General features: G+C 44.1%; 1 pseudogene; it reads right to left on the minus strand.

Annotated features, from left to right (window-relative positions):
* Positions 1-1,493: 1,493 nt before the first annotated feature.
* Positions 1,494-9,090, minus strand: LOC121536289 (annotated as a pseudogene).
* Between the last annotated feature and the right edge of the window lie 1,619 nt (positions 9,091-10,709).

A 10,709-nucleotide genomic window follows, 5' to 3' on the forward strand; every position in this document is an offset into this window, starting at 1 on the left:
AGGTGTGACATGAATAGCTTAAAGAGCCAAATTCAGCCTCATAAAGCGTTTCTGGCCCTTTTTACAGCCTTATAAATACAGAGTTAATTTGTTTTTTGTCTGCTGCAAGATTAAAAAGCGAACAGAGGGAAAAGGTGTTTTAAGGTGTCCGTTTCATTCATTCACAGCACCCTGCGGTCAGGATATAAACACACTTGTGGAACATTACGTGTTTGATGTGGGTGAAACATTGCTAACCTTACAGGAATAAAGTTCAGGGTTGGGGGAAAAAATGCAAGCAGCCCATATTTCAGCAAAATATGGCGCTGAAAACTGAGATGGGAGAGATGTGGGTCCTATACTCTACTCTTGGGTGAAATATGTTGTCAACATACACGAGGTATAGCCACCATAAATTCAGCCTGGGTTACAAGAGCAGTAAAGTCAAGCTGAATCTGCCTCCCACTGATGGCAGTATGGAAGAACTGTGGAGAGAAGAGAGGGCAACCTCGTCTCAGAGCATTTCATATTATTCTGAACGTAAATCTGAGACACTCCATTTAGTATATGTTACGTTTCTTATGGTATGTATTCATTTGTGAATGTCCATCACCCATTAATTTGACATGTTAGTAATTACAATTCGTATTATATGTTACGAATTTGCAAAACGTAAGATATGTTATGAATTCTAGCTAGGTCGCTAACGTTCGCTAGCTGGTTAAAGGGTTAAGGTTAGCGGAAAGGTCAGCTAAAAGGGTTAAGGTTTGGGGGTTAGCTAACATGCTAAGTAGTTTCAACGTAGCTAAAAAGTAAGTAGTTGAAAAGTTGGTAATTAGCAAAAATGCTAAAGTTGTCTGTGATGAGATTAAAACTCACAACCTTTGGGTTACTAGATGTTTGCGTTAGACGCCCACCCATCAACTCCAACCCACCACTCTACTTTCGTTTGCATTAAGTAACCAACTGTACCAAACAAAAGATATCGGTATAATTAATTTGAGTGTCCTGGATTTACATTTACTATGTTACGTCTAGTCTTTGAGACCAGGCTGGAGAGGTAGGAGGGGTTCCCCTGTAGCTGACTGAATCTGGTTCTGTATTGTGAGCTCTTTGGGAGCGGTAGTCTTGGTGGTCTGAGAGACTGGTGGTCTGTAACAAATCGGACACCCCTCTCTGTCCCCCTCAAGCCCACTTTGGTCCGGTTTGGCCCTGATCCAGCCCTGAATCACTCCCCTAGGCTGTGATACAGGAAAACCCTGAGAAACAGGCCTAAATCATACCTGTCCAACCCCCATGTGACAGGAAGCTAAGACTGACCAGGGAGAGAAAAGTCCAACATGAATTGTATCTATTTAAGTTGGAATTTTATATGTGTTTTATACGAGCCTGTGGTTGCAGAGGGATCTGCTGTGTATACATACACTACTTCCTTTTGACTTGAGTTAGGGCACAGTGGATTTATTAATTCACAGGCGTTCTGTAAAACCTGAGGAAGCGAGGCTTGACATGAGTAACTCAGACACAGTTTATTTGGGAAATGAAGCATGTCATTGTACAACAGTGTTATGTCCTATCAGGATCCTATAACAGTTCAAATATAAAACTAACAGTGTAAATCTCTCTGCTAAAGGCCTGCAGTAGCCTACTAGTCATGATGTGGGGTAGATGTCAGAGGAGGCTGGTGGGAGGAGCTATAGGAGGACGGGCTCATTGTCATGGCTGGAATGGAATAAATGGAACGTATCAAACAGAAACATGGAAACGACATGTTTGACTCCGTTCCATTAATTCCATTCCAGCAATTACAATAGCTCCTCCCACCAGCCTCTAGAGAGCGAGAGCGATAGAGATAGATATAAAGAGTCTGTGATTCCTTTGATTTCTGTGGTGATTCAGGCAATGGTGAGTATAGCGCTCTCTCTCGCTTCTCCTCGAGGCGGCGTTGGCGAAGAATATGACGTCCTCTTTGCTCTCGACCTTCCTCTGGAGGAACTGGAGACCAGTACTGTTGAACCCCAGAACATCCTGGAGCAGAAGGCGAGGAACAGTTTGATATGACTTGTGGATCATCAGCCTTTAGAGTAAATGTTTCTATATTCTTCGATTGGACTCACCCTGAACTCTCGGACTTTAGAGATGGTGTTGGTTCTTAGCTCGTCTATGACGGTCAGCAGCATCTGGTTACTGGAGATCTGGCCAAAGTGGACCCTGGAGAGATAAGGACCAGCACAGTGAGGACAGACCCAGACAGACATGAGGCTCATCTACTCGCAAGTACCACAGAGACACCAGACACACACACCTGTGTGAGGTTATTTGCATACTGTTGTGTATGATATAAACCTCTTATCTCCACAACATAAACTTTTCAGGGAATTGCAAAAATGACCATATTTTCCCATTAACGAACATACAATTCTGAAACTTCAGAAGCTATTGTGAATACATTTTCTTGGTCTTAGATCCATGAAATGTTCAGAGTACATTTTTTATATATATATATAAAAAAATACAAAGTTTTCATCAGACAGAAATTATGTGTGAGAAATACACAAACAACTGACTGACAAACACTTGTGATTAGTGTGAGGTTGTTTGTTAGCATGTCCGTTGTCTCTAGAGGTCATCCTTCCAAATCTAGTCTCATTGACTCGACTAGTGGAAGTCTGGAAAACCATAGTATTGGATCGTGCGTTTCAATGGAAGCGCCGGCTCATTAACACTCGCATTTTATTGGCCGTAAGTAGAAATTTCATTTTCCTTCAGGAGAGGCATTTCCTTGTTTTTCCCATTTTGTTTTTCCTTGTTTTGTCCGTGCCTCTTTTCCTACCCTGTCGGACAAAGTTTTAGTAGCTTATGCTACATTATTTTTTGTATCTTATGATAGCTAGCTTGTTGCAAGTCAGACATTTTTTCAGAAACACCACCTCTGTTTGGAATTCCACCCATAAAAAATAGCAACACATCACTAGTTTGAATCTAGACTCCACCCCTTTATATAATCATCCTGAGGAGAACTTCCCCAGGTTATTGCACCACTTGAGAAGCCTGGCATCGGAGGCTAGCATACCTGAGCAGGAAGAAGAGGCAGCGGCACACTAGCTCCACCTCCAGGCTGTACTGGACATAGCGGTTGAAGAGAGAGGCAGGTCTGGGACGTATGGGAACGACAGGACCAGCAGAGACACCTCCAGCTCACTGGAACAGACCTTCTTTATCATGTCCAAGACCTAGCGAGACGGCTGCAAGGGAGGCAGGAAAGGATGTGGTTACTATGGTTACATGATAGATTAGTGAGGAACATAACTAGTACCATGGGCTATGTATGTATCATGATAATTTCAGGTGGAATTAAAAACTTACAGAAACGTTTCCAAAGGCCACAAGGATAAGATTGGCCTTAGGTGGAGGCAACTGTTTGCCGGCTGACTGGCAGGCTATCTGATGTTCTCTGATCTGTACAGCTCCAGAGCCTCCATGACAAGCTCAGCCTGAAGAGAGAGACAAACACACACACACACACACCGGCCATTAGAAATTACACACACACCTACCTGAACATGCACACACACAACCTCTCCATCTCTGCAGTCTAGTTACTTGACATGGAGACTCACAGCTTTGACTATCTCTATGGTCTTCTTCACCACTGGTGCTGCCTCTGCGTCTTTGGTCTCTCCAGGAACATGTGAGACACACGAGATGTCAGTGAGATAGAAACAACACAGAGAAAACAAACCTTTAGACTTCCACTGTTTGAAATAAATAAAGTCACTCCGATGGGAAAGAGAGCATTTAGGTCACAAAATTGGTTGCCATTCATCAATATTCAACACATTTTTTATCATGAAACACTAGGCCTCATCGCTATATGGGAAATGTAACAGCATGGGAGTGAATGTCACCTCTAGAGTCTGGATGTGCTCAAACTTGTCTGCATCCCACTGTTCTATCTTCTTGTCCTTCCCCGCTGTGAAGAACAGATGGGTTTTGGGAACAAACAAAATAAATAAGGAGAAAGAAAAGAAAAGCAGATGAGAAATGACAAAACAGCGACATGAAAGAGCAGATGGGGTGATGTCATCTGCTCACACTAATCATAAGTGTTTGTCAGTCAGTTGCTTGTGTATTTCTCACACATAATTTCTGTCTGATGAAAACTTTGTAACTCCATTTTTGCTAATTTTCCATTTTTGCTAGTTTTCCTATTCTTCTTAAAAATGTACTCTGAACATGTCAGATGGGGTGATGTCAAGGACAATGTTTCTGAAACTGGAGATTAAATTAAATATTTTACTGGAAATGGGGAGAGTGAAGCCAACGTATATTAAATGATATCACTCAAGACCGTTGGTCAAGCGTCCACATTAATCCATTTACACTGACCATATGTCTGACGGCTTAGGACGATGTGTTCTGGGAGTATATTATATATTCATATTATATTAAATCAAATCAAATTGTATTTGCTACATGCGCCGAATACAACAGGTGTAGACCTTACAGTGAAATGCTTACTTACAAGCCCTTAACCAACAATGCAGTTTTAAGAAAAATAAGTGTTAAGTAAAAAATAGATAAGTTAAAAATAACAAATAATTAAAAAGCAGCAGTAAAATAAAATAACAGTAGGGAGGCTATATACAGGGGGTACCGGTACAGAGTCAATGTGCGGGGGCACCGGTTAGTCGAGGTAATTGAGGTAATATGTACATGTGGGTAGAGTTAAAGTGACTATGCATAGATAATAAACAGAGTAGCAGCAAATAGTCCGGGTAGCCATGATTAGCTGTTCAGGAGTCTTATGGCTTGGGGGTAGAAGCTGTTAAGAAGCCTTTTGGACCTAGACTTGGCGCTCCGGTACCGTTTGCCGCGCGGTAGCAGAGAGAACAGTCTATGACTAGGGTGGCTGGAGTCTTTGACAATTTTGAGGGCCTTCCTCTGACACCGCCTGGTATAGAGGTCCTGGATGGCAGGAAGCTTGGCCCCAGTGATGTACTAGGCCGTACGCACTACCCTCTGTAGTGCCTTGCGGTCGGAGGCCGAGCAGTTGCCATACCAGGCGGTGATGCAACCAGTCAGGATGCTCTCGATGGTGCAGCTGTATAACTTTTTGAGGATCTGAGGACCCATGCCAAATCTTTTCAGTCTCCTGAGGGGGAATAGGCTTTGTCGTGCCCTCTTCACGACTGTCTTGGTGTGTTTGTACCATGAGTTTGTTGGTGATGTGGACACCAAGGAACATGAAGCTCTCAACCTGTTCCACTACAGCCCCGTCGATGAGAATGGGGGTGTGCTCAGTCTTCTTTTTTTTCCTATAGTCCACAATCATCTCCTTTGTCTTGATCACGTTGAGGGAGAGGTTGTTATCCTGGCACCACACGACCAGGTCTCTGACCTCTTCCCTATAGGCTGTCTCATCGTTGTCGGTGATCAGGCCTACCACTGTTGTGTCGTCTGCAAACTTAATGATCGTGTTGGAGTCATGCCTGGCCATGCAGTCATGGGTGAACAGGGAGTACAGGAGGGGACTGAGCGCGCACCCCTGAGGGGCCCCCGTGTTGAGGATCAGCGTGGCAGATGTGTTGTTACCTACCCTTACCACCTGGGGGCGGCCCGTCAGGATGTCCAGGATCCAGTTGCAGAGGGAGGTGTTTAGTCCCAGGGTCCTTAGCTTAGTGATGAGCTTTGAGGGCACTATGGTGTTGAACGCTGAGCTGTAGTCAATGCATAGCATTCTCACGTAGGTGTTCCTCTTGTCCAGGTGGGAAAAGGCAGTGTGGAGTGCAATCGAGATTGCATCATCTGTGGATCTGTTGGGGCGGTATGCAAATTGGAGTGGGTCTAGGGTTTCTGGGATAATGGTGTTGATGTGAGCCATGACCAGCCTTTCAAAGCACTTCATGGCTACAGATGTGAGTGCTACAGGTCGGTAGTCATTTAGGCAGGTTTTCTTGGTGTTCTTCGGCACAGGGACTATGGTGGTCTGCTTGAAACATGTTGGTATTACAGACTCAGTCAGGGACATGTTGAAAATGTCAGTGAAGACACTTGCCAGTTGGTCAGCGCATGCTCGGAGTACATGTCCTGGTAATCCGTCTGGCCCTGCGGCCTTGTGAATGTTGACCTGCTTAACAGTCTTACCCACATCAGCTAAGGAGAGCGTGATCACATAGTCATCCGGAACAGCTGATGCTCTCATGCATGCTTCAGTGTTGCTTGCCTCGAATCGAGCATAGAAGTGATTTAGCTTGTCTGGTAGGCTCGTGTCACTGGGTAGCTCGCGACTGTGCTTCCCTTTGTAGTCTGTAATATTAGGTTATACATTTTCTGTACCTGTCATCGTGGGCAAACATAGATCGGTGACCGCAATGTCCAGACCCCAGATCTTGATGTTTCTGTCTGCAGAGCCGGTTGCTATCAAGGCACTGTCCTAAGCGCTGGAGAAGAAGCAACATTCAGAGTCAAGACAGACTAGACACACATAACACACATCAACTTTAACCAACACACTCAAGTATGCACATTCTATATTCGTCTACCGTCACACATTACATTAGTTTTTAGTTTAGATTGGTTGCCAGGTTGAGTACTGGTACTCACATGAGAGATGTCCAGGCAGGGCACAGGGAGCTTGTGTCCACACAGAGAGAAGAACTTGAGTGTGTCTGTGTAGAAGACCTTGACGGTGCAGTCCAGCAAGGAGACAGCCAACAGTCTCTGGTCAGGAGAATATTTCACAAACACAACACATCCTCATCCAGCTGCAGTGTACTCATGTGTTTCACAGTCAGCCTCCTGCAACACACACACACACACACACACACACACACACACACACACACACACACACACACAAACAATTAGATCAGAGTCAACACAAACTCCAATCAAGTGCTCACTCGATAGAAGCACACTTGAATAACAGCATGCAGCCTGAGATCACTAGTACCTGCCTGGGCACATAACTAGTTGCCTCTAGTATAAAACAGCATTCTAAGTGTTCCTGACAGTATGTGAAACAGAAGGAATAAAGCTTGGCTTACTTCTATGCAGCCTCTCCGTCCTTAATAAGCTGAAACTCCACCCGTCACTATCCCCCTCTGAGGAAATAACATAATTACAGTCAAATAAACAGTCATTCTGTTACCAAACTTTGCATCTGCACACTGTTCTTCAAGTAAATGTGCTTTTGTAAAATTTTTAGTGAAAATTGTTCAAAGTAATCATTGTGCATAGAGTTGTTTGGTTTGTTTAACTTTTAAATAATGGTTTTTTGTTTGACATACTGTACATTTTAAAGTGAGAAATCTGAGTCTCAGCATCCCTCTGTAAACGTGGAATTGTCCATGGGCTTTTGTCTACAGATAAGGACACCTTTGGAGTTGTAATGGAGATTGGCACTTTAGAAAATGAGACCCATGAAAGCGCTACGTTTTGTGGATGATGTTGAACATGGACAGGAAGAGGCAGATCCTGACAGACAGACAGTACCTGATCAGGAGACAGACAGAGGGACCACAGAGCTCCGTTATGGGCGTCAACAGTGTCCAGGAGGGTTCCTGATGACAAGTCCAAGATCTGAATCTTACCACTCTGACAGGAGAGGAGAGAGACAGACTATGTCTGGACACACACAAAATAGTCAAAATTGGTGGAGTGAAAAATAACTTGTTTCAAAAGATTCTACAAAATAAATAACGGAAAATTGATGCGTGCATATGTATTCTCCCCCTTTGCTATGAAGCACCTAAATAAGATCTGGTGCAACCAATTACCTTCAGAAGTCACATAATTAGTTAAATAAAGTCCACCTGTGTGCAATCTAAGTGTCACATGTTCTGTCACATGATCTCAGTATATATACACACCTGTTCTGAAAGGCCCCAGAGTCTGCAACACCACTAAGCAAGGGGCACCACCAAGCAAGCGGCACCATGAAGACCAAGGAGCTCTCCAAACAGGTCAGGGACAAAGTTGTGGAAAAGAATATGGAAGAAGGGACTCTGGTCAGATGAGACTAAAATTGAGCTTCTTGGCCATCAAGGAAAACGCTATGTCTGGCGCAAACCCAACACCTCTCATCACCCCAAGAACACCATCCCCACAGTGAAGCATGGTGGTGGCAGCATCATGCTGTGGGGATGTTTTTCATCGGCAGGGACTGGGAAACTGGTCAGAATTGAAGGAATGATGGATGGTGCTAAATACAGGGAAATTATTGAGGGAAACCTGTTTCAGTCTTCCAGAGATTTGAGACTGGGACGGAGGTTCACTTTCCAGCAGGACAATGACCCTAAGCATACTGCTAAAGCAACACTTGAGTGGTTTAAGGGGAAACATTTAAATGTCTTGGAATGGCCTAGTCAAAGCCCAGACCTCAATCCAATTGAGAATCTGTGGTATTTACATTTACATTTTAGTCATTTAGCAGATGTTCTTATCCAGAGCGACTTACAGTTAGTGAGTGCATAAATTTGTTCATACTGGTCCCCCGTGGGAATCGAACCCACAACCCTGGGGTTGCAAGCGCCATACTCTACCAACTGAGCTACACGGGACTACGGTATGACTTAAAGATTGCTGTACACCAGCTGAACCCATCCAACTTGAAGGAGCTGTAGCAGTTTTGCATTGAAGAATGGGCAAAAATCCCAGTGGCTAGATGTGCCAAGCTTATAGAGACATACCCCAAGAGACTTGCAGCTGTAATTGTTGCAAAAGGTGACTCTACAAAGTATTGACTGGGGGGTGAATAGTTATGCACGCTCAAGTTCTGTTTTTTTGTCTTATTTCTTGTTTGTTTCACAAGAAAAAATATTTTGCATCTTCAAAGTGGTAGGCATGTTGTGTAAATCAAATGATACAACCCAAAAAATATATATTTTAATTCCAGGTTATAAGGCAACAAAATAGGAAAAATGCCAAGGGGGGTGAATACTTTCGCAAGCCACTGTACATCCGCAGACTGGTCCCTGCCGTGGCTGTAGTGACAGTGTGATCTCTACTCTGTCTGCAACTTACCTGGCCTTCTTCTTGGCTCTCTTCAGCTTCTTTGCCATCACCCTCTCGACCTCATCCTCCGGCAGCACACTGAACACCTCCAGCACCGCATCTGAGCCCTGATGAAAGAGAGGGATGGGGAAAAGGAGAAGGGAAGAATACACGTGATATTAGTGATCTGAGAAATGTATGACAATAAATCAACATGACTGGAGGGTGAGACTGTACCAATGTTAAAAGGTCAAAGGGCAATTCTTACATGGCAAGCTAGGACCTTGGCCTTAGCATCGAGACCACCCTGTCCCTAGCCTCAGATACACATGCTATTAGACAGTAATTACTACATTCATTACTAGCTACTCTACTTCTTCAGAGTTATTTTCTAGATTAAATAGTTCTGTAGGTAACTGATTGTGGTGTTTTGCCCTGCAGAGGATCATGGTCTATCGTACTTTCTCAGGTCTCATCCACACCATCCTCCAGGTCTCGTCCACACCATCCTCCTCATTCTCAAGTAGGCTTTTCCACTTCTTCTCCTTGGGTTCACCAGCCTCTTTACCCTGACCGACACGCAAACCAAGAGAGAGAGAGTGAAGGACTCAACACCATCCAATGTCAACAATTGTGCAAGTTCTCCCACTTAAAAAGATGAGAGAGGCCTGTAATTTTCATCATAGGTACACGTCAACTATGACAGACAAATTGAGAAACTAAAATCAAGAAAATCACATTGTAGGATTTTTTATGAATTTATTTGCAAATTATGGTGGAAAATAAGTATTTGGTCACCTACAAACAAGCAAGATTTCTGCCTGTAACTTCTTCTTTAAGAGGCTCCTCTGTCCTCCACTCGTTACCTGTATTAATGGCACCTGTTTGAACTTGTTATCAGTATAAAAGACACCTGTCCACAACCTCAAACAGTCACACTCCAAACTCCACTATGGCCAAGACCAAAGAGCTGTGAAAGGACACCAGAAACAAAATTGTAGACCTGCAACAGGCTGGGAAGACTGAATCTGCAATAGGTAAGCAGCTTGGTTTGAAGAAATCAACTGTGGGAGCAATTATTAGGAAATGGAAGACATACAAGTGTCATAGTTGAGTGTAGAAGTGGTGTGGAATCAAGCGCAGGACACACAGAGGCTTCGTACTGACGTCTTTAGTGAAGACAAAAAAGAACAAGCCAAACACGGCTACATACAACCTGGCAGGCAAGCGAACTTTACGCACACCGGTAAAGTACATACAAAGGCACAAAAGTGCGGAGCTCTCTACTACACCGAACAGAGAGACAAAAACGAACTAGCTTCCCACAGTGACAACAAACAATTACACACAACACATGACAAAACTCAAGAGAACTTATAGGACGCATAATTAACACTAACAAGGAACAGGTGTAACAAAAACAGACAAAACCAATCAAACATCGAAACATAGAACGGTGGCAGCTAGTACTCCGGAGACGACGACCGCCGCCGAAGCCTGCCCGAACAAGGAGAAGGAGCAGCCTCGGCCGAAACCGTGACAACAAGACCACTGATAATCTCCCTCGATCTGGGGCTCCACGCAAGATCTCACCCTGTGGGGTCAAAATGATCACAAGAACGGTGAGCAAAAATCCCAGAACCACACGGGGGGACCTAGTGAATGACCTGCAGAGAGCTGGGACCAAAGTAACAAAGCCTACCATCAGTAACACACTACGCCGCCAGGGACTC

Source organism: Coregonus clupeaformis, unplaced genomic scaffold (assembly GCF_020615455.1).
Source record: "Coregonus clupeaformis isolate EN_2021a unplaced genomic scaffold, ASM2061545v1 scaf0236, whole genome shotgun sequence".
Classification (NCBI taxonomy): Eukaryota; Metazoa; Chordata; class Actinopteri; order Salmoniformes; family Salmonidae; genus Coregonus; species Coregonus clupeaformis.